The 20962-nt window shown below is 38.5% G+C and overlaps 1 protein-coding gene across 4 annotated transcripts in view; it reads right to left on the bottom strand.

Moving 5' to 3' along the window:
• Septin1 (Septin 1) overlaps positions 1 to 20962 on the bottom strand; it is a 103699-nt gene that overhangs the window by 79056 nt on the left and 3681 nt on the right. The gene's annotated exons all lie outside the window — the stretch shown is intronic.

Raw genomic sequence — 20962 nt, 5'->3', positions numbered from 1 at the left:
AGATAGGTATGGAAAAAGAACATAAAAAAGTTAATCATGAATTTACAATGGAATTTACAACTTCTGTTATTATATATAATGTTTAGAAAAGAAAACGATAAAATAATTCGACATAAATGTGTATACTTAGGAAAAGAGATGATCAAGAATCAATTGTGCATTTATAGTACTTTTTTATCAATGCAGAATTTACAACTACGGTGCAACACAATAAAAAATTATAATTATTGATGTCATAAATAACATACTTACGAAAAAAAGACAAAGAATCTATCGTGTGAATCTATCGTGATAAGCTTTTGTTAATTTATTAAGAGGTTGCAATAAAACTCGCTGTTGACATGTAGATGGCTCTAGCTGCGTATGCTGTGGGCAGTGATAGATGTCTCTTATGTCATTTTGAAGTGCGAACATTTCCTACTAAAATTCAGTCAGACGCCATTCTTTGTTTACATAAGGGCTTTTCTACAACTGAATTAAAACAGAACGTGATAAATTGTTTTTCCGATGTGTGCTTCTACACTACTTTGATTTGAAAAAAAAATGCAGTTGAAGCTCATCGACTGCTTGCGAAAACTTATGGTGAATCTGCTCCATCGGAAATTCTACAGGGTCATCGAAAAGTATCGGACCCCCCCTAATATCTTCAGTTAGAATATATTTTGGAGAAAATGTCCAATAGCAAAGTTGTATGGTTTCAAGCGGGGAGTAAGATGATGACCTTGACTTTGACCATGTCTTTCAAGGTTATTTCAAGGACAACCTTATTTTTTTTAATGGGAACCCCAACATTTTATTGCATATTCTTATAACTTATCTCGAGAGCTTCCCAAAACACTATAATAAAACATTTTTTCGTTAAGTACTTTTTGAGTTATAAAGGTTTGAAGTTGACAATTTATTAAGTGGTGTGTGATTCCGGCCAGTTAAAGCAAGAGTGGTGTGTGATTCCGACTAGTTAAGGCAAAAGTGGTGTGTGATTCCGACTAGTTAAGACAAGAGTGGTGTGTGATTCCGACCAGTTAAGGCGAATTTCATTCCAATTGGTCAGCTTGGGCAGAATATTCAATTGTACCAAACAATTCACAACAAATGTTCAAATTGTTACCCTTCAACAGCCTGGCAATGTGCCAATCTGTTATAAACAGCTGAAACCGCATTCCGGAACGTTTCCGGCGGTATTAGTTCTATCTCTCGAGTTATTCTCTTTCTTAAATCATCTAAATCTTGAGGCTTGGTGGCATAAACTTTACTTTTCAAGTAACTCCACAAAAAAAGTCAAGTGGGGTCGAGTCCAGAGACCGAGGTGGCCACTCAATATGACCCCTTCGCCCTATCCACCTGAAAGACTTCATTCAAATATTGATGGACAATGACACCATAATGAGGTGGAGCTCCATCCTGTTGGAAATAAATTTCATCCATATTTCCACCAGCTATGTCTCGAATAGCTGGAACAATTTGTTCGCGAAGCATGACTGTATATACTTGTGCTGTCAAATTGCCTTCAATGAAGAAAGGGCCAACTGGTCTACCATTAAGAATACCAGCCCATACGTTAACTTTTTATGGATATTGGGTATGATTATCTCTTATCTAGTGAGGATTAACGTCACTCCAGTATCTATAATTGTGTCTATTTACATTTCCAGTCAGTTCAAATGTTGCCTCATCAGAGAAAACAATATTATTAAGTAATAGAGGATCGTCGACAATCATCTCCATCATAAGATCACAAACTTCGATGCGTCTATCAAAATCGTCTTCGGACAACTGTTGGACCAAATGGAGTTTGTATGGATGCCATTTATTCCATTTCAGAATTTTACTGATAGATGCATGACCGATTTCGTGTTCTTGTGCAACGCGATTGATGGAAATGTGGGACTTTCAACGAAAGACTGTAAAAAACATCTAATGCCTTATCATTATTTGTTGCTGTTTTACGTCTACCAGATCTTGGGTGGCTTTTAACGCTACCAATGTCCTCGAAACGTTGAATAGTACGAATTACAGTAGTTTTGGAGATTCTATTATTTTCATTCCAAAAATTTTCATTAAATAATCGCGTTACTGTTTTATACCCTCTTTGTTGATCTCCCCATCCTCGCATCATTAACAGTGTTATTCGATCTCTTTCAGAAAGCTCCGCCATTCTTAATTAGAGCAAAGAAGAATTAATCAGGTAAGTGATAGGAAATTGATCTAAATCAGAGCTCGGCAAAATGTGCACGCGACGGCCGATTTTCGACTATCTCCGCCCACCGCTATTCCCTTTACCTCTCCGCTCCGCGCGCTGCCTACAAGCCGTTCGAACCTCAGGAGCGTGTTTCCAATAGTTTTCCACGTCATCCATGAGGTACTATTGTTGACGCGTTTTTTTTTAAGTGGTATCCCCAGTAGGCTTCTTCATTTTTCAAAAATGAAATTTATAAAAAATGAGAAGTGTTCTTCTTTAAGCGACGATTCCTTACCACGTCTTATGCGGCTCGCTACATGCAATATCCAAATTGACGTTTCCACTCTTACCAATGAAAAACGCCGAAAATCGAATTGAATATTCTTCACTTAACATATTTTATTTCGCTTCTGTTCAATTAGTTACGGGTTGTTACAGTCATCAGTGGATTAGGTTTACTGGGGATACCACTTAAAAAAAAACATTAACAATAGTACTTCATGGGTGACGTGGAAAACTGTTCGAAACACGCCCCTGAGGCTCGAACGGCTGTAGGCAGCGCGCGGAGCGGCGAGGTAAAGGGAATAGCGGTGAGCGGAGATAGTCGAAAATCGGCCGTCGCGTGCACATTTTGCCGAGCTCTGATCTAAATAATTAAGTAGAGAAAAATACTAATTATTAAGTGTTGGTCCAACTATCGATTTGTTTATTTCAACCAGCACTAGCAAAAAGCTCGTTGAGCAACTGAAAATCTAATAGATCAATTAATAATATTAGGGGCTTGCATGTATTCTGATCATTTTTTTCACTTTAAAAAGGCATTTATTGAAAAAAATCGGTACAATATATTTCAATCAAAATATTTTCCATCATTTTCTACAACTTTTTCCCATCTTTCTGGCAACATGGCGATACTGTGTTGAAAGAACGATGTTGGTTCGGAAGCGATCCAATCATCGATCCATTTTCGCACTTCTTCAGCATTTCGAAACCGTGTGCCAGCCAAGCCATGCTGCATCGATCTGAACAAGTGATAATCAGAAGGCGCTATGTCTGGTGAGTACGCTCGGTGCGGCAGAACTTTCCATTCGAGCTGCAACAGTGTATCCTTCACAACTGTTGTAACGTGAGGTCTAGCGTTGTCATGCAAGAGGATGACTTTGCGTCTGTTACTCGCTATTGCTGGTCTCTTTTGCAACAATACGTCGTTCAATTTGTTCAATTGACGTCGGTAGACATCTGCAGTAACAGTTTCATTCGGTTTTAGCAGCTCGTAATACACTACACCGTGCTGATCCCACCATACGCACAGCAAGACTTTATGGCCATGAATATTTCTCTTTGGTGTCGATGTGGATGGCTCTTCTGGATTAACCCATGACTTTTTGCGTTTGGGATTGTTGTAGTAGATCCACTTTTCATCGCCAGTAACAATACGCCACAGAAAACTCTTCTTTTTTTGCCTGGCAAGCAATGAAACTGCGATGTTGAAACGGTTCGAAATGACATTTTCAGTCAATTCGTATGGTATCCATTTTCCCTCCTTTTGGATCTTTTCCATCGCATGTAAACGTCTGGAAACAGTTGATTCATCAACTGCTAAGCTGTCTGAAAGTTCTTTGAGAGTTTGAGCTGAGTTTTCGTCCAATAAGTCTTGCAATTCGTTGTCTTCGAACTTTTTTGGTCCTCCAGGCCGTTCTTTGTCATTGACATTAAAATCACCACTTTTAAACCGTTGAAACCAAAACCGACAATTGGGATATGACGGAGCAGCATCACCATAAATTCTAAAAAGTGTTTGATGGGCTTCGGCAGCAGATTTCTTCAAATCAAACAACAAAAGTAATGAATGTCGAAAATGCAATTTTGAGCGTTCCATGATTAGCGTCTGTATACACTGAATAACTCAATAATACTAAATGGTAAACTGTTATTTTATGTAGAGAAATGTGAAAACCATCGAATTTAACAGTTAGGTTAGGTTGTTTTACATTGATACTTCGCATTTTCACCAATATATGGCGCTGATCAAAATACATGCAAGCACCTAATATTTACGAAAAAGTTCTGGGCTATTGGAAACAAAATGAAAATGTTTGGGACAATCAATTGAAGCGCACTGGCTTCTTTTATTACAGAAACAATTTTTGGGGCTGTTCGTTTTCGTCCACGAGGTGACTGCTGCTCGTTAAGAAGAACACAGCACTGCATCAAAGATTCAAATCAGTGATCCGCATTGTTTGCTCAAGAGCTTGTATTACTATTGGTGCCTGCGAGAGTGAGACAATAAAGATCAGCCCCGCCAACGCCTTCGGACAACACGCATTCCAGCAGCTTCTCGCGATCATCTTCGGGCAGTTTTCCGCCATAGCCTACTAGCATAACCGCTTGAAGCCGTACAACTTTGCTATTGGACATTTTTCCAAAATGCATTCTTACTGAAAATATTAGGGGGAGCCGATACTTTTCGATTAATGTATTTTCTTCAAACCAATTAATTGGTGTCATTATTTCGCGCACAAAAGTATTAAGGTTATGATTACTGAAAACTAAATAATATTTTACAAGATATTTTACATTTTGTGTCACAAAATTGTTAACTTCAAATCTTTATAACTCAAAAAGTACTTAATGAAAAGATGTTTTATTATAGTGTTTTGGAAAGCTCTCGAGATAAGCTATAAAAATATGCAATAAAATGTTGGGGGTTCCATTTAAAACAATAAGGTTGACCTTGAAATGATCTTGAAGGACATGGTCAAGGTCAAAGTCAAGGACATCGTCTTACTCCCCGCTTGAAACCATACAACTTTGCTATTAGACATTTTCTCCAAAATGCATTCTAACTAAAGATATTAGGGGGGTCCGATACTTTTCGATGACCCTGTCTGTATACAGGGTGCACGATTTACCTGAAAATATTGAAATATCTCGAGAACTATGCATTGGGTAAAAAAAGTGGTTAATGAAAGTTGTTAGTCTCGAAGAGGGACATCCAATGATACCAAACTCGACCTCCTATCCCACCCCCTGGGGGTGGGTGTTGGGGGCAACTTTGAAATCTTAAATGGAAACCCCCATTTTTTATTGCAGATACGGATTCTACGCCACAAAATACATAAATTTTGTCCGAAACTTTTTTTTTTATTCGTGATAGATGGCGCTGTAATCAAAAAAATATATTTTCCGCAATTCTCTAGAAATGATCATTGGATTGAGAAATAAAAATACCTATTCAATATTTTTAAAGAACATAATAAAAGTTATTCCCCCCCATCCTCTCGGGGTAGGGTGGGTGATAACGTTCAAATATCAAATGAGGACCCACATTTTTCATTGCAGAATTAGATTGTATGTGAAATTTTTATTGGAACATTTGTTTTCATTCGTGATAGATAGCGTTGAATTTTTCCGAGAAACTACTTTTAGCGTTACACAGGAACAACGACGAGGACGTAGTAGTTTTATGTTCCCTTCGGGTGCTTTTTTAATGTGAGTCCCCTTGCCTCTCACAGATCGGGGTGCTTTTTTGTGAGTCCCCTTGCCTCTCACTGTTCAATTAATTAGAGTAAGTGTTCGAAATTTTTACCTTCAACTTCATTACACTTATTGATCCTTTTTTCAAATGACTGTACACAGGATAGAAGCATATCTGCGGGAGTTTCAGCGCAAGCGTTTCTTATGCGTTCTACCATGTTTTCACGAGTTGTTAGCACTTGTTGATAAACTTTATCTTTTAGGTAACCCCACAGAAAGAAATCCGGCGTTCTTTAAAATGTTCTTTAAAAATGTTCTTTACGTATGTTCTTTAAAAATATTGAACATCTCTATGTTCTTTAAAAATATTGAACAGGTATTTTTTATCCCCCTTCGAGATTAACAACTTTCATTAACCACTTTTTTTTATCCAATGCATAGTTCTCGAGATATTTCAATGTCTTCAGATAAATCGTGCACTCTGTATAGAAGTTGGTTCCGACGATTCAAAACTAATGATTATGACGTTCAGGAACAACGGCCAAGTCAATAGAAAAAGTTTGAAGATGAACAACTGTGAGCTCTATTGGAAGAAAACCCTGCTCAACACTCAAAGAATTGACTTAACAGCTCGAAATCGATAAATCGACCATTCCACGACGTTTACAAGCCATGGGAAAGATCCAGAAAGGAGGGAGATGGCTGCTACATGAATTGACCAAAAACGCCATTGCTAATCGTTTAAATATCTCGATTTCTTTGCTTGCAAAGCATGAAAAGAAGAGTTTCTTGTGGCGTATCGTGACCGGCGATGGAAAATGGATCTATCTCGACAACTCGAAACGCAAGAAATTCTGGATTAATCCTGACCAACCATCAACGTCAACACCAAAGTAAAACACGGTCACAAAACAATACTCTCTATTTGGTAGGATATGGCAGGTGTCTTGTACTATGAGCTGTTGAGAAATAGTCATAGCCGAATGTTATCGATAACAATTGGAGCGTTTGAATGATAATTTGACGTAAAAACGACCATCAAATCGCCGAAAATTGATTCTTCTCCATGGCAACGGCCTCATGTTACTATAGCCATGAAATAAACATTGATGGAACTGGAATGGGAAGTTCTCCCGCGCTCCGCATATTCTCCAAATCTGGCCCCAAGTGATTACCATCTGTTCCGATCGATACAACACGCTTTGGAAAATACACGTTCTCATAATTATGGAAAAGTCGAAAATTGGGTTGCTGAATGGATTGGCTCAAATTGAGTCAAAAGGCAGACCGTTCTTTCGTCGCGGAATTTAACTTCTGCCAGGAAAGTGAGAAAAAGTCAGAACTTCCGAGGGCAAATACTTTTATTGATATATTCACACATTTTGTTATTGAAATAAATACTCAAAAAATATAAAAAAAACAGCGGTTTTTAATGCAACCTCCTAATACTATTCACAATAAGGATAAAACATTGATACAATCTTTCTCTCATCGATTTCTTTTAATTTTTTTTTTATCAGGGTTGCAACAAATGTTCTTTCAATAATATTCGAATAGGCATAAATATAAAATTTCTTCTAGTATAAACTTATAAGTTTTGCCTTTGCAGATATTTTCCGCTGCATTTGGTGTTCTGCTTGAGATAACTCTATTCACATCTTTCCGACATTAAATTATTTCGTGGCAAAGAGAAGCTTACTATTTCCCAATCACGAAATCTTAGTTTATAATCTAAATAAAAATGGATTCTGCACAATAATTGTCAACGCACTTGGGAATAAGCAAATAAACGCAGAACTCATGGCAAAAGCCAATTTATATCCTCAGAGGGTAATGCTTTCTATTTGGTGAAATTGCAAAAAAATAATTTATTTCAAGCTGGTCTTCCTTAACTAAACGATTAGTTTTGACAAGTACTGCCAACAATTACATAATTTAAAGACAGCAATCTAGGAGAAACATCCAATTCTGGTTCAATTATAAAAGTCGTTTTTCACTACAGTACGAAACCACAACTGCAAAATAGACCTTGTACAAATTAAAGAAAGAAAAGGGATGGGTTGTCATATCGCATCCACTGTATTCTCCTGATATCGCACCATCAGATTATTATCTGTTTCAATCATCGTAGGATAATTTAAATAAAGAAAAATTCGCATCTTTGAAAGCCATCAAAAAACATTTTTCTTCCTGTTTCAACCCAAAATTGAGGTCGTCTTATAATGACATCCGTATGCTATCAAAACGTTGGAAAAAGATTACAGAAAATAACAGCGATTACATCACTAATTAATAAAAAATTTTTACATGGAAAATTACTGCTTGAATTTTAATGAGAAATTGGGCATGAACTTTTGTACCTATTCAATGTAATAATAACAATCATTATTATATTCATAATTGTTATAAGATTACATATCATGCATATCTGTATTAATCGTCACCTCTGATTATGAAAAAATAAAAAGAGAACTTATCAACCTTTGGAAATTTCAAAATCATCAAATTAACAAAAGTCAGGACGTTATTGTAACAATATATTCTTGAGACCAAATAGAGTAAAAAAAATCTAATACTATTATTTCTTCTGACAAATAGTTAGCCAGATGTCGTAACGTAAGTTAAATATCAGAAAAGTTAGCGAGTTTTCTTTAAATATCTCAAAAAATATTGGGCAAATAAAAAAATGTTTCAGACAAAAGTTACAATTGGTAGAAAAAGATGATGTAATAAAAAATAGGGGTTTCTATTTAAAAAAATTAAATTGACCTTTATCTGACTTTGGCAACGTCACTCAAGATCAAACTGATAAAACTAATAGATAGATCTCTTGAAACTCTACAACATTCATATTGAATATTTTTTTTTTAAACGTAACCCCTCTGAAATATTCAGGAGTCCCAGGACCCCCTTTTTATACATATTGTTGTGTCTGAGCCACAAGGATTGTGGCAGCGTCCGTTGTCCGCGAACCTTAGGCATCTGATTTTGACAACTGAAAAAAGATTGTCTGGACGACGGAAAAATCGATAGAAAACAAACAGCTGGGAAATTGAATTCGAGCCGTTAACACGGGCTGACGTGCAGCGTTCGGTGTCGGCTCTGTTTTTATAATTCTCGCGTAAGAGAGTTTGCGGCGGTTCAGCTTTGCTATAAATAAAACTTTTCGTTCTTTTACCCAGTGTTCAGTGATTCTTCTCCGCGCGTCGGAATTCGTCTTGCGAGTGCGCGACATTTTTGTAGGCTCGTCCAGGATAGTAGAAAACTATCCTGAGATTTACGTGTACGGTCGCGAGTGTACGGAGGCGGTGAATGGCCCAGCGGATAACAAGAAAGCGGCAGCATCTCTACGAGACGATGATGATGGAAACCGGGGCGGCGTGTTCTTCGGGCGCGGTACCAAATGCGATGCGGGAAATAAAGAGGAGCTGCGACAACTCCGAGCAGAAAGGGAGCGAGAGCGACAGAAGCTGCAAAGTCAGCTGACTGCGGCTGGAGAACTAACACAGCTAAGTCGCCTTCAAAATTATGTTTCTTCCGCAGAAAAGTTAAAGCCCGACATTTATGACAGGACGGTCCCGTTGCGCGAATATATTGGACAACTCGAGATGATTGCGTGGGCGAATGGATGAGATAATTTTGTTAAATCGATACAATTGGCTGCCCATTTACAAAGAAAAGCGCGTTCGGTTTTACCAAGTGTGTCGGTAATTCCTTTCCGGTTTTTTCGCTAAAGAAAACACGTTATTTACAATGGATAGTTAAAATATATTTATTCAAAGTATTGGCCATTTGATTCTATACATTTTGTCCATCTCTCAGGCAATTTATGGATGCCATTCCAAAAGAACTGTTTCTCCTTTGAGCTAAACCATTCATCGAGCCATTTTTTAACTTCTTTGAAATCGGCGAAGTACTGCTCTGCAAGCGCGTGCCCCATCGATGCGAAAAGGTGGTAGTCGGATGGAGCCAGGTCTGGAAAGTACGGCGGGTGCGATAAAACTTCCCATCCAAGTGATTTCAACACTTCTTTGACTGGTTTTGCTGTATGAGACGGCGCGTTGTCATGCTGCAAAATCACCTTATCATGTCTTTGAGCGTATTGTGGACGTTTTTCAATCAATGCACAGTTCAAATTGATCATTTGTTGTTGGTAGCGATCAGTATTAACTGTTTCTCCAGGTTTCAACAGTTCATAATATACGACACCAACCTGGTCCCATCAGACACAGAGCATGGTCTTGCGACCAAAGCGATTTGGCCTTGCAGTCGATGGGCCGCCTTTGCCAGGTGATAACCATGATTTTTTTCGCTTGGGATTTTCGAAATAAATCCATTTTTCATCACCCGTTACTATTCGATGCAGAAATGATTTCCTTTCATACGTTTGAAGCAGCATTTCACTGACGATTTTTCGATTTTCCAATTGCCTGTCATTCAATTCATGTGGCACCCATCTTCCCATCTTTTGGATCTTTCCCATCGCTTGTAATCGTTCACAAATTGCTATTCGGCTCACATTCAACTTTTCTGCCAATTGTTTTTGAGTTTGTGTTGGGTCTTCATCCAACTCCTGCAATTCCGCATCTTCAAACGTTTTCGGCCTACCAGGACGTTTTTTGTCTTGAACGTTGAAATCACCACATTTAAATTGTCGAAACCACGTTTCACATGTTCTTATGGTTGGAGCATGCTCACCGTAAGTCTCTACCAGCAAACGATGACTTTCAGCGGCTTTTTTCTTTTGATTAAACAAGAAAAGTAATGCGTGCCGCAAATGCACGTTTTCAGGCACAAAACTCGACATTTTCAAAAAATTATTAATCTATAACGCTGTTATTTTGGCGGAACGTAACTTGTGTAGTTTTGAGGTTAATGTCAATAGAATAAAATGACATATGTATCAAATCATAACATTGCATATTTATGGCTAGTGACATCTGTTACAAAAACCGGAAAGTAATTACCGACATACCTGGTAGATACATGGAATGAGGAAATGAGTTTTTCGTTGAAAAATAGACTTGAGCTAAGATTCGGGGACCGAAAAAATTTCCAAAATTCTTATATACGATTCTCGAATCGAAAGCAGAAGCCAGGGGAAGATTTTGCTTCTTTGGGAGGGGAGTTGGAAAGATTGACCCGGAAGGCTTATCCTGAGTGTTCAGCAGAAATTCGGGACAAAATTTCGTGTGCCCAATTTATCGCAGCGATAACAGATGGTTTTGTAAAGCAGACATTGCAGCTAGAAAATGTTACATCTTTGAGGACGGCTATTGAACGTGCATTGTCAATTCAGGCGATACAAGAAATGAGTTTTCCTTTTAAGAGTGATAAAATTATTAATCAGGAATTTGAATCTCCGCGTATAACGAAATTCACAAATGGACGAGAGGGTTTTTGCCAAGAAAGGCTGAATGAAAAAAATGTAAAGAAGGATTACGGAATAAACTATGTTAGTAAAGGGAGAAATTCGGGAAATTATAAAAATTCATTTCAGAGAAAAGGGACAAATGTCGTTTCTGAGAAACAAGAATGCTGGAATTGTGGAAAAAGGGGGCATTTTAGGAAGCAATGTCCGTTATTAAAGTTTGAGAAACAGTCAAACTAGGTTTTGCCGAATTAGCCGGGATTGAGTCGGCAGAGGAAAGCGTGATCCCGAAAATTAATAAGTTTTGCGTTAGACGCGTAAGTTCGTCTCTATTTTCATATACGGGAAAAATTAATGGACAAAATTGTAGAATTAAGACAGATACGGGCTCATACGCGTCAATCGTTAGTAGAAGGTTAATCGAAGGATGTGAAGTCAATACGGTAGGTAGTTCATTAAATTTAATTTACCCGACGGGAGAAAAGGTTCCAGTTTGTGTACGAGTACAACTGAAAGTTGAATTAGGAAGATTTTCTTTAGAAATGTTTATGTACGTTGTAGAAATGGGATGACTGTCTTTTGGGGACTGATTTCTTGTCAGAAACGGATGTGGAATCCAGCATACGGACGATTTTAGGAGTTTCACAACCGGAGGCAATGAGGAGGCAATTCACAATGAGGAGGCAGTTTTGTGCGCGCAAATTAAAGAAAATAAGGAACAAGAATTGGAGGAGTTGCCAATTTCCTTTTCGTGTCATGTAAAAGGATTAGAAGATTCCCAGAAACAAGTTAAATTTATTGCAGAGTACAAAGACGTTTTCTCGGAGGCGGTCACGGCCGGAAATTGTAAAGTGGTCGAGCATACAATTGATTTGTTGGAAAAACGGCCCATTAAGCAGAATCCTCGACAGGTTCCACTGAAATTGCGATCGGAAGCTGAAAGGCTTGTTAAAGAAATGCGGAGAAAGGGAGTGATAGTGATAGAGGAATCATATAGTCCTTGGTCATCTCCGGTGGTTTTGACTAAAAAGAAGGATGGATCTTATAAGTTTTGTGTGGATTTCCGTTGTCTTAATGCAAAGACTGTAAAGGATTCTTATCCATTACCGAGAATGGATGATTTGCTTGATCGTTTGTCGGGAAACGTTTGGTTTTCGACAATAGACTTGAAAAATGGTTATTGGCAAATAAGGTTCCGAGAAGAAGATAAAGAAAAGACGGCTTTCTCTTTGGGAAAAGGATTGTGGCAGTTTATTGTCATGCCGTTTGGGTTGTGCAATGCTCCAACTTTTAAGCGAATGATGGAGAAAATTTTGCATAGGTTGTTATTTAAAATTTGTCTGATTTATTTGGACGACGAAATCGTTTTTAATCCGACATTTCAGGGGATGTTGGAAAATTTACGTGAAATATTTTCAAGGTTGCGGGAAGTAAATTTGAAGATTAATCCAGGTAAATGTGTTTTATTTAGTAAAAGTGTAACCTTTCTTGGTCAAATAATTTCTGAAAAAGGAGTAATAACGAATCCACAAAGATTTCTGCGGTGGCGGAATGGCCTGTTCCCACAACTAAAAGGCAAGTTCGAAGTTTTCTTGGATTTTGTTCATATTATCGGAGATTTGTTAAGGGGTTTTCGTTGATAGCGAAACCTTTGTTTGTTTTGACGGAAAATTTGACTAAATTTTCATGGACCGAACAGTGTCAGCAGGCTTTTGAAAATCTTAAGCAAGTGTTGACTACTCCTCCTGTTCTTTCTTTTCCTTTAGAAAATATGAAATTTGTTCCTGATACTGACGCTTCAGGCCACGGAATTGGCTGTTTTGTCACAGATTTAATATGGAACTGAGAAAGTTATAGCTTATTATAGTCGAGTTTTAAATAAATCAGAGCGGAATTATTGTGTTACAAGGCGAGAACTGTTAGCAATTGTGGAATCTTTAAAATCTTTCCATCATTATCTCTATGGACAAGAGTTTGAAATTCGAACAGATCATCAGTCTCTAAAATAGTTGCTATCATTTAAGAATTTAAAAAGGCAGCTGGCTCGTTGGATTGAAAAGATACAACAATATAATTTCGTAATTGTTTATCGGAAAGGTAGCGCAAACAAAAATGCTGATGGACTTCCTCGTCGACCCTGTGAAGAAGATTCTTATGGTTATTGTTCAAGGTTAGAATCAAAAGAAGTTATAAATGACAAGGAAGTGTTGAGACAAATAACCTTCGGAGAAAAAGGTTCTGTCAACTGTAGAAAAGAGCAATTGGAGAATCCTTCTATTTCTTTTATTTTGCTCGGAAAAGAGCAACGACAACGTCCGCTCTGGCATATTGTTTCTTCAAATGATATTTCGGCAAAAATTTATTGGTCCTACTGGGATTTATTAATCTTAAAGGATGGGATCCTTTATAAAAAGTAGGAGAATCCGAATTTAAAGATGTATGTTCTTCAAGTTGTTGTTCCTCGAAGTAGGATTAAAGAGATTCTTGAAGCTCATGATTCTCCATCCGGCGGACATTTTGGAATGAATAAAACTTTAGATAAGATTCGAAAGAAATTTTATTGGGCTACTTGTAAAAAGGATGTCGAGAATTGGTGTAAATCTTGCAAAGTTTGTATCGCAAAAAAAGGTCTTGCTGATAAGGGGAAGCTCCTTTGCAGATTTATAATGTTGGATTACCGTTGGAGAAACTCCAAATGGACATACTTGGGCCTCTTCCTATTACTTTTTCAGGAAATAGATATCTGTTGGTGATTGTTGATTGTTTCACTAAAATGGGTTGAAGCTTTTCCTGTGAAAAACATAAAGGTCACTACTGTTGCAAATGTATTTGTGAAACAATTTATTTCTAGACATGGGGTATCTCTGGAGCTTCATACTGATCAGGGTAGGAGTTTTGAGTCACGTTTATTCCAAGAAATGTCAAAGTTGTTGGGTATTAAAAAAACACACTTCCGCGTTACATCCTTAGTCTGACGGCCAAGTGGAACGGCAGCATTTTACTATTATAAATTATTTGTGGAAATTTATTTCCGAAAATCAAAGAGATTGGGATTGTTGGGTGCCGATGTTTCTTCTCGCGTATCATTCTTCAAAATATGAATCTACTGGAATTTCACCGGCCGAATTGCATTTTGGTCGGGAACTTAAGTTACCCTTGGATTTGTTACGTGGGATTCCTCCTTCCAAAACAGAGATAACAAATGTTTATTGCCATCAATTTTGAAAAAAATTAGATTTCATTCATGAGATTGCTAGGCGGAATTTTTGTCAGAAATCTTTATCTGCTAAATTTCGTTATGATCGAAATGCAAGAAGGTGTCATTTTGCCGAGGGAAGTAAAGTCTGATTTTTCAATCCTTATCGAAAAGTGGGGAAAGCGCTGAAGTTACAATCGCATTGGGAAGGACCTTTCAAAATTGTTAAGAAATTGAGTGATGTAGTCTTTTGCATTCAGAAGTCGAAAAAGCATAAGAAAATAGTTCATTCAGATATGCTTGCTTCTTTTTGTGAACGAACGGTTTGATGTCGGTAGAAAATCTGAACCCGTTAGTAAATATAAGATATTTGTTTAAAAGACAAAGATTTATTCTTTTCTATGTTTTTCAGAAACATCGTTTTCTTCTTCGTTGCCTTCTCCGTAACCGTTGTCTAATTCTTCAGAATTTGTCCGTCAACAACGAATTAAGAAAGCTGCTTCCCCCACGGTTTTTGACCATGGTTTTTCCGTGGGGCATTGGGCGAATGCTGAGGCAGGGACTTGGGGTGTTCTTCAAAAGAACGTTGGGTCCACGGGAGTTCCCCCCCCCTGTCCGAAGAAGAGCCAAAGAAGAAACGGACGAAGAAGCGGAACAATAGTCGAATTTTGGAAAAGTCCTAGGAAACTGATCACCTCCTAGAAGACGGAAATGGAGATAGGCGAAGTTCTGTAGGCGGAAAGTCAAGATCGAAGTCCTTGATTGAGATTGGAAATTCATGGAGTTCGATAACCTGTAGCAACAGCTCAGGGTAGAACAGGAACCATGGAGATCTCTGGAATTAAGAAAGAGGATGACCTTGCCTAAGAGAATTGTCGGGACGACAATTTTTCGTTCCCCCAAGAGAGGGAGCAATGTTGTGTCCGAGCCACAAGGATTATGGCAGCGTCCGTTATCCGCGAACCTTAGGCATCTAATTTTGACAACTGAAAAAAGATTGTCTAGACGACAGAAAAATCGATAGAAACAGCTGCGAGATTGAGCTCGAACCGTCAACAGAGGCTGACGTGCAGCGTTCGGTGTCGGCTCTGTTTTTATAATTCTCGCGCAAGAGAATTTGCGGCGGTTCAGTTTTGCTGTAAATAAAGCTTTTCGTTCTTTTACCAGTGTTCAGTAATTCTTCTCCGCACGTCGGAATTCGTCTCGCGAGTGAGCGACAATATATATACATATATACATATATATATTTTATATCTGTATATATGTATATATAGGGTTGTAAATGTATACACTGTATACAGGGTGTCCCATAATTGTAACACATCAACTCCATAAGAGCGTAGAGCTAAGCGAGAAGAACGAAAAAATCCTCTTCCATTTAGCGATATTTCGTATAGTCTTTTAATAATAACTGTTTGGTAAGGTTTGGCGTTTGTCATGCCCATCATGGTTTATAAATGCTCCGCAGCGAGCTGTGTACGTCGAAGCTGAGCGATAACGCATTTCACGCTGACTGTCGCGATGGCGTCTTAGCACTTTGACGCTGTGTGATAATCAGCGCGAGCCACGTTACCGCTCAGCCTTGACGCGTTACCGCTCAACTCGGCGCAGAGCGTCTAGGCCGCCATGGGCGTGACAAATGCCAAACTTTACGCGGTTATTATTAAAAGACGATGCGAGATATCGCTAAATGGAAGCGGACTTTTTCGTTCCTCTCGCTTAGCTCTACGTCCCTATGGAGTTTATGTGTTACAATTACGGGACACACTATATATATGGGTGTCCAATTTCAAAGTTTACAGTGCTATATTTCGCAAACCGATGATTTTATTGAAAAATGTTTCAAACAAAAGTTGTAAGGTTCAGAGGGGGACATCTGACGGTGACCTTAGCTTGACCTTGGATTGTTTGAAGGTCACGAAAAGGTCAACTTTAAAATCCTAAATCCTCCCATTTTTATTGCATATTCTTGTAGCTCCTGTCGAGACGTTTCCAAAACATTACCTACTTTGTCTTTTGCGTAAGCTATTCCCAAGATGAAACTTCAAAGTTGCCATACCGCCGACATTCGCATTATCCGATGTACGCCGCGGGGAGATTGCTCGGTCGGATTTGTACATCATAGTACACTTTCCTTCGGGAATCACCTCGATGCCACTTTCCCTCATCGATGGATAGGTCGGCATGGTCCAGTTTGGTGGCCACCAAGATCACCCGACCTTATCCTCCGGATTTTTATCTGTGGGGATTTTTGAAAGACGCAGTGTTCCATCAACCGCCAACGACGCAGCAGAATATGATGGATCGCATCAGAAATGCGTGTCAAACGACTCCAGCAAACATTCTTCTGAATCTCGTCGAAAGTTTCGAAAAGCGAGTTCGAGTGTGTCGAACTGTCGATGACGGCGTTTTCGAACATCTATGATGAATGAGCCCCTCTCACACACAAAATCGGTCCTTTCTAGGGCCACTATGATGTACAAATCCGACCGAGCAACCTTCCCGCGATGTACATTGTACTGCGAATGCCGGTGTGACAACTTTGAAGTTTCATATCTTGGGAATGGCTTACGCAAAGGACAAAAGTAGGTAGTGTTTTGAAAACGTCTCGACAAGGGCTACAAGAATATGCAATAAAAAATAGGGGGTTCCATTTAGGATTTTAAAGTTGACCTTTACGTGATCTACAAATGATAATCCAAAGTCAAGCCAAGGTCACTGTTAGATGTCCTCCTCTGAACCCTACAACGAAACATTTTTCGATAAAATCACCGGTTTGCGAAATATAGCACTATAAACTTTAAAATTGGACACCGTGTATATACAGGGTGTCCAGTAATTAACTGCCAACCCAAAGTGTGAAAGTAGATTGGCTTAAGACAAACATAAAAATCCCATACCGTTTTACAAGATTTACAATAATTATCGAGTTATTAATTACAGAAATCTGACGAATAAGCGCGCGCTGAAATAGATGATTGGAGAAGCATCGTAGCCTCTCGGGTTACAATGTGGCCCAGTCGATCCAGCAACTGTTAGCGGCATGCGGCGAGATAAAACGACGAATAGCGGCGCGTTGTCTTTTCCCTCGCCGCGCACCGACAACGTTTCTAGATCGACTGCGTCGCGCTGTGGCCTGAGCAGCTGCAACGCTTCTCCAATCTTCTATATCGGCGCGCTCCCACTCCTCAGATTTGTCGTTAATAACTCGATAATTGCGAATCTCGCAAAACGGTATGAAACTTTTATTTGTCTTACCCCAATCTACCTTCACACTTCGGGTTAGCAACTAATTACCGGACATCCTGTATATATGCATATATACAGGGTGAGTATTTTTAATCTTAACAGGCAAATATTTTGAAAATATGCAATTTTACAAAAAAACTTTTTAAATAAAAGTTGTATGATATTAAGGGGGACGTACAATAGTGACCTTGGTTTGACCTTCGGACCTACTTAAGATCTACTTAAGGTTAGAGATCAACTTAATTTTCTCAAATGGAACCCCCTATTTTTTATATCATATTCTTATAGTTTATTTTAAGACCTTTCCGAAACGCTATAATAAAGAATTTTTTACTGAGTACTTTCCGAGTATTAGACTCAAAAGTTAAGTTAGGTGAAGGTTAAGTTAATCCACTATTTTAAAACGATTAGGTTGAGACAAAGAAAGAATGATGACATTGGATGACTTCGACATACTGTCCTCAAGCTCAAGTTGAGGTCACCTTGAATTTTTTAAATATACTTTTTATTCTAATTCTATTTTTAGCGCTACCCAGGAATAATGGCGTGGACGTAGTAGTTTTGTTCCTTTTGAGAGGTGCATTTCCGTGAGTCCCCTTGCTTCTCACGATTTATGTGAATTTATAACATGACGTACACAGGTCACTATTGTATGTCTACATGGAAGCGTCTTAAATATCTAGCTCATCCCTAGTCTCCTAACTCGGAAGGTATTCAATACAAAAAATACTTTATCATAGCGTTTTGGAAATGTCTTGAAGTATAAGAATATGATATAAAAAATAGGGGGTTCCATTTGAGAAAATTAGGTTGACCGTCATCCTCTGATCTTAAGTAGATCTTAAATAGGTCCGAAGGTCAAACCAAGGTCACTATTGTACGTCCCCCTCAACATCATACTTTTATTTAAAAAGTTTTTATGTAAAATTGCATATTTTCGAAATATTTGCTTGTTAAGATTAAAAATACTCACCCTGTATACGAGGTGTTCCGTAACTCGAGGTAAATCGCTCGGGAGATGAATAGGAAACCAAAAGCAAGAGAGAAAATTGATACAAACATAGGTCCGAAAATGCGTTGTTTTTATCGACATTTTTATGTTAAAGTTTGAAATTTTTCTTTCGAATTTTTTGTCAAAATTGAAACATGATATGGTTTTTATGAGTTTCAAAACATAACTAAAATCAAATAAAAGTTGTGGACTGCTTTAGCAGTACCCAGGATGCATCACGTGGAGGTACAGCCCGCTTAGCATCCCTTGGCAGAGATCAGGACCCTACAGTTCGTCATTCCTGTGGTATTTAGTGATTTCAAATCCTCTTTTATTTTTGAGGTCATTTAAAATCTTTTGTTTATAAACGGCCAGTTAACAATGTCCATGAACTGAGGCAAAAAATAACTAATGGGTTTGAAAATATTAGAGAAAATCCACAAATGCTACAAAGAGTTCGTTACAAAGAGCTCATTAGAAAGAAGACTTAAAGCTTGCATTCATGCAGAAAGAGGTCATTTCGAACACCTTATATAATTTTTACATTCTCACACACACACACACATAGCAGAGGATTTAGAGTCGCTAAATACCAGGAGTGACGAACTGTGGGGTTCTGATCTCTGCCAAGGGATGTTAAGCGGGTTGTACCTCCATGTGATGCATACTGGGTAGTACTAAAGTAACCCACAATTTTTTTTATTTTATGTTTTGAAACTCATAAAAACAATCTCATGTTTCAATTTTGACAAAAAATAATTCGAAAGCAAAGCAATTTCAAATTTTAACATAAAAATGGCGATAATTTGAAAACGCATTTTCGAACCTATGTTTGTATCAACTTTTTTTCTTCTTTTTGGTTAGCCATTCATCTCCCGAGCAATTTATCTCGACGGAATACTATACGGGACATCCTGTATACAGGGTGGCCCACGTAAAGTGTTACAAGTCCATAACTTTAAAAATATTTATTAAATAAAAAAATTGTTCATAAGGAAGTTTCATGTATTCGAGAGGCCTTTCTAACTATTAGGTTGTTCGGAAAGTTCGTTTCAAATTGTTGAAATAAATTAAGAGCGCAATATTTTACACAAAGAGGAACTTTATTGAAGCAAATATGTACCGTTTTGTTCAACGACCTTGGCCCATCTTTCAGGAAGCTGCATGATGCCTTTGCTCCAAAATAAAGGTTTCTTATTGGCGAAGAATTTGTCAAGATGACTTTTGAGGACTTTCAAAGACTCGAATTTCTTGTCCCGAAGAAAATTTTTTAAAGAAAGAAATAGATAGTAGTCAGATGGGGCAAGGTTGGGAGAATATGGAGGATGAGGAAGAACGTCCCATTCGAAGTCTAACAGCTTCCTACGGATAGACATTGCGACTGAGGTCTGGCGTTATCATGATGGAAAACAATTTCACGCCTGTTGGCCAATTCAGGGCGCTTCCGTGCTATGGCAGTCTTCAGTTCATCCAGTTGAAGGCTGTACTTCGCCGCGTTGGTGGTTTCGTTTGGTTGAAGAAGCTCATAATATACCGCCATTAAAATCCCACCAGATACTCAGAAGAACCTTTTTCGCGTGAAGTCCCGGCTTGGCCACTGTTTGCGTAGATGCGTCGCTGGTTCCCCACTACCTCTTGCGGCTAACATAATTGTATAGGATCCAACTTTCATCGCTTGTTATAATCCTCTTCAAGAACGGTTCTTTTTGATGCCGTTGAAGCAGCATATCGCAGACGTTCACACGTTCCAGCAACTGCCCTTCATTCATTTCGTGTGACACCCACACATCCAGTCGACTTGAGAATCCTAGCTTCTTCAGATGGTCATGCACGGTGGAAACAGACTTGTGCAGAGTGTCGGCGAGTTCTCTAACTGTCACTCGAGGATTTTCGTGCATGAGATCCATGAAAAGCGTTTCATCAACCTCCTGAGGCCGGCCTGAGCGAGCTTGATCTTCCATGTTGAAATCGCCAGCTTCGAATCTTCGATACCATTTTCGAACTGTCTGGTGAGTGACGCAGGCATCTCCATATACTGAGAACATCTCATTCAGGGTCTGCGAAGCCGTGAAGCCACGTTTAAAGCAATATAGCATCACATGACGAAAATGGACTTTTTGGTTCTCCATTTTTCAAACTGATTTCTGACGAAATAGTTGCACTTAAGAAGATCTGCGAAGTTTCCTTAGCGGGCTCATAGATCCGGGAATGTTTGTTGACAAACATAAAATCGTTTAGAGCGCCCTCGTTCTTACTGATTACATAGAAATGTGGAGTGCGCGAAATTTGAAACGAACTTTCCGAACAACCTAATACATAAACGTAAAGTCGCCCTCGCTTCCTCTTTAAGGCGGGACGGGGGTAACTTCATAATTTTAAATGGAACTCCCTATAAAATGTTACATATTTGGATTCTGCGGGAAAAAACAAGTAAATTTTATCTGAAACATTTCTTTGGAAAATGCTTCTATCAAAAGTTATAAGTATTTAAACTTTTAG

Source organism: Harpegnathos saltator, unplaced genomic scaffold (assembly GCF_003227715.2).
Source record: "Harpegnathos saltator strain DR-91 unplaced genomic scaffold, Hsal_v8.6 scaffold163, whole genome shotgun sequence".
In the NCBI taxonomy this organism is placed as follows: domain Eukaryota; kingdom Metazoa; phylum Arthropoda; class Insecta; order Hymenoptera; family Formicidae; genus Harpegnathos; species Harpegnathos saltator.
This window is presented reverse-complemented; position numbering and strand designations above follow the sequence as displayed.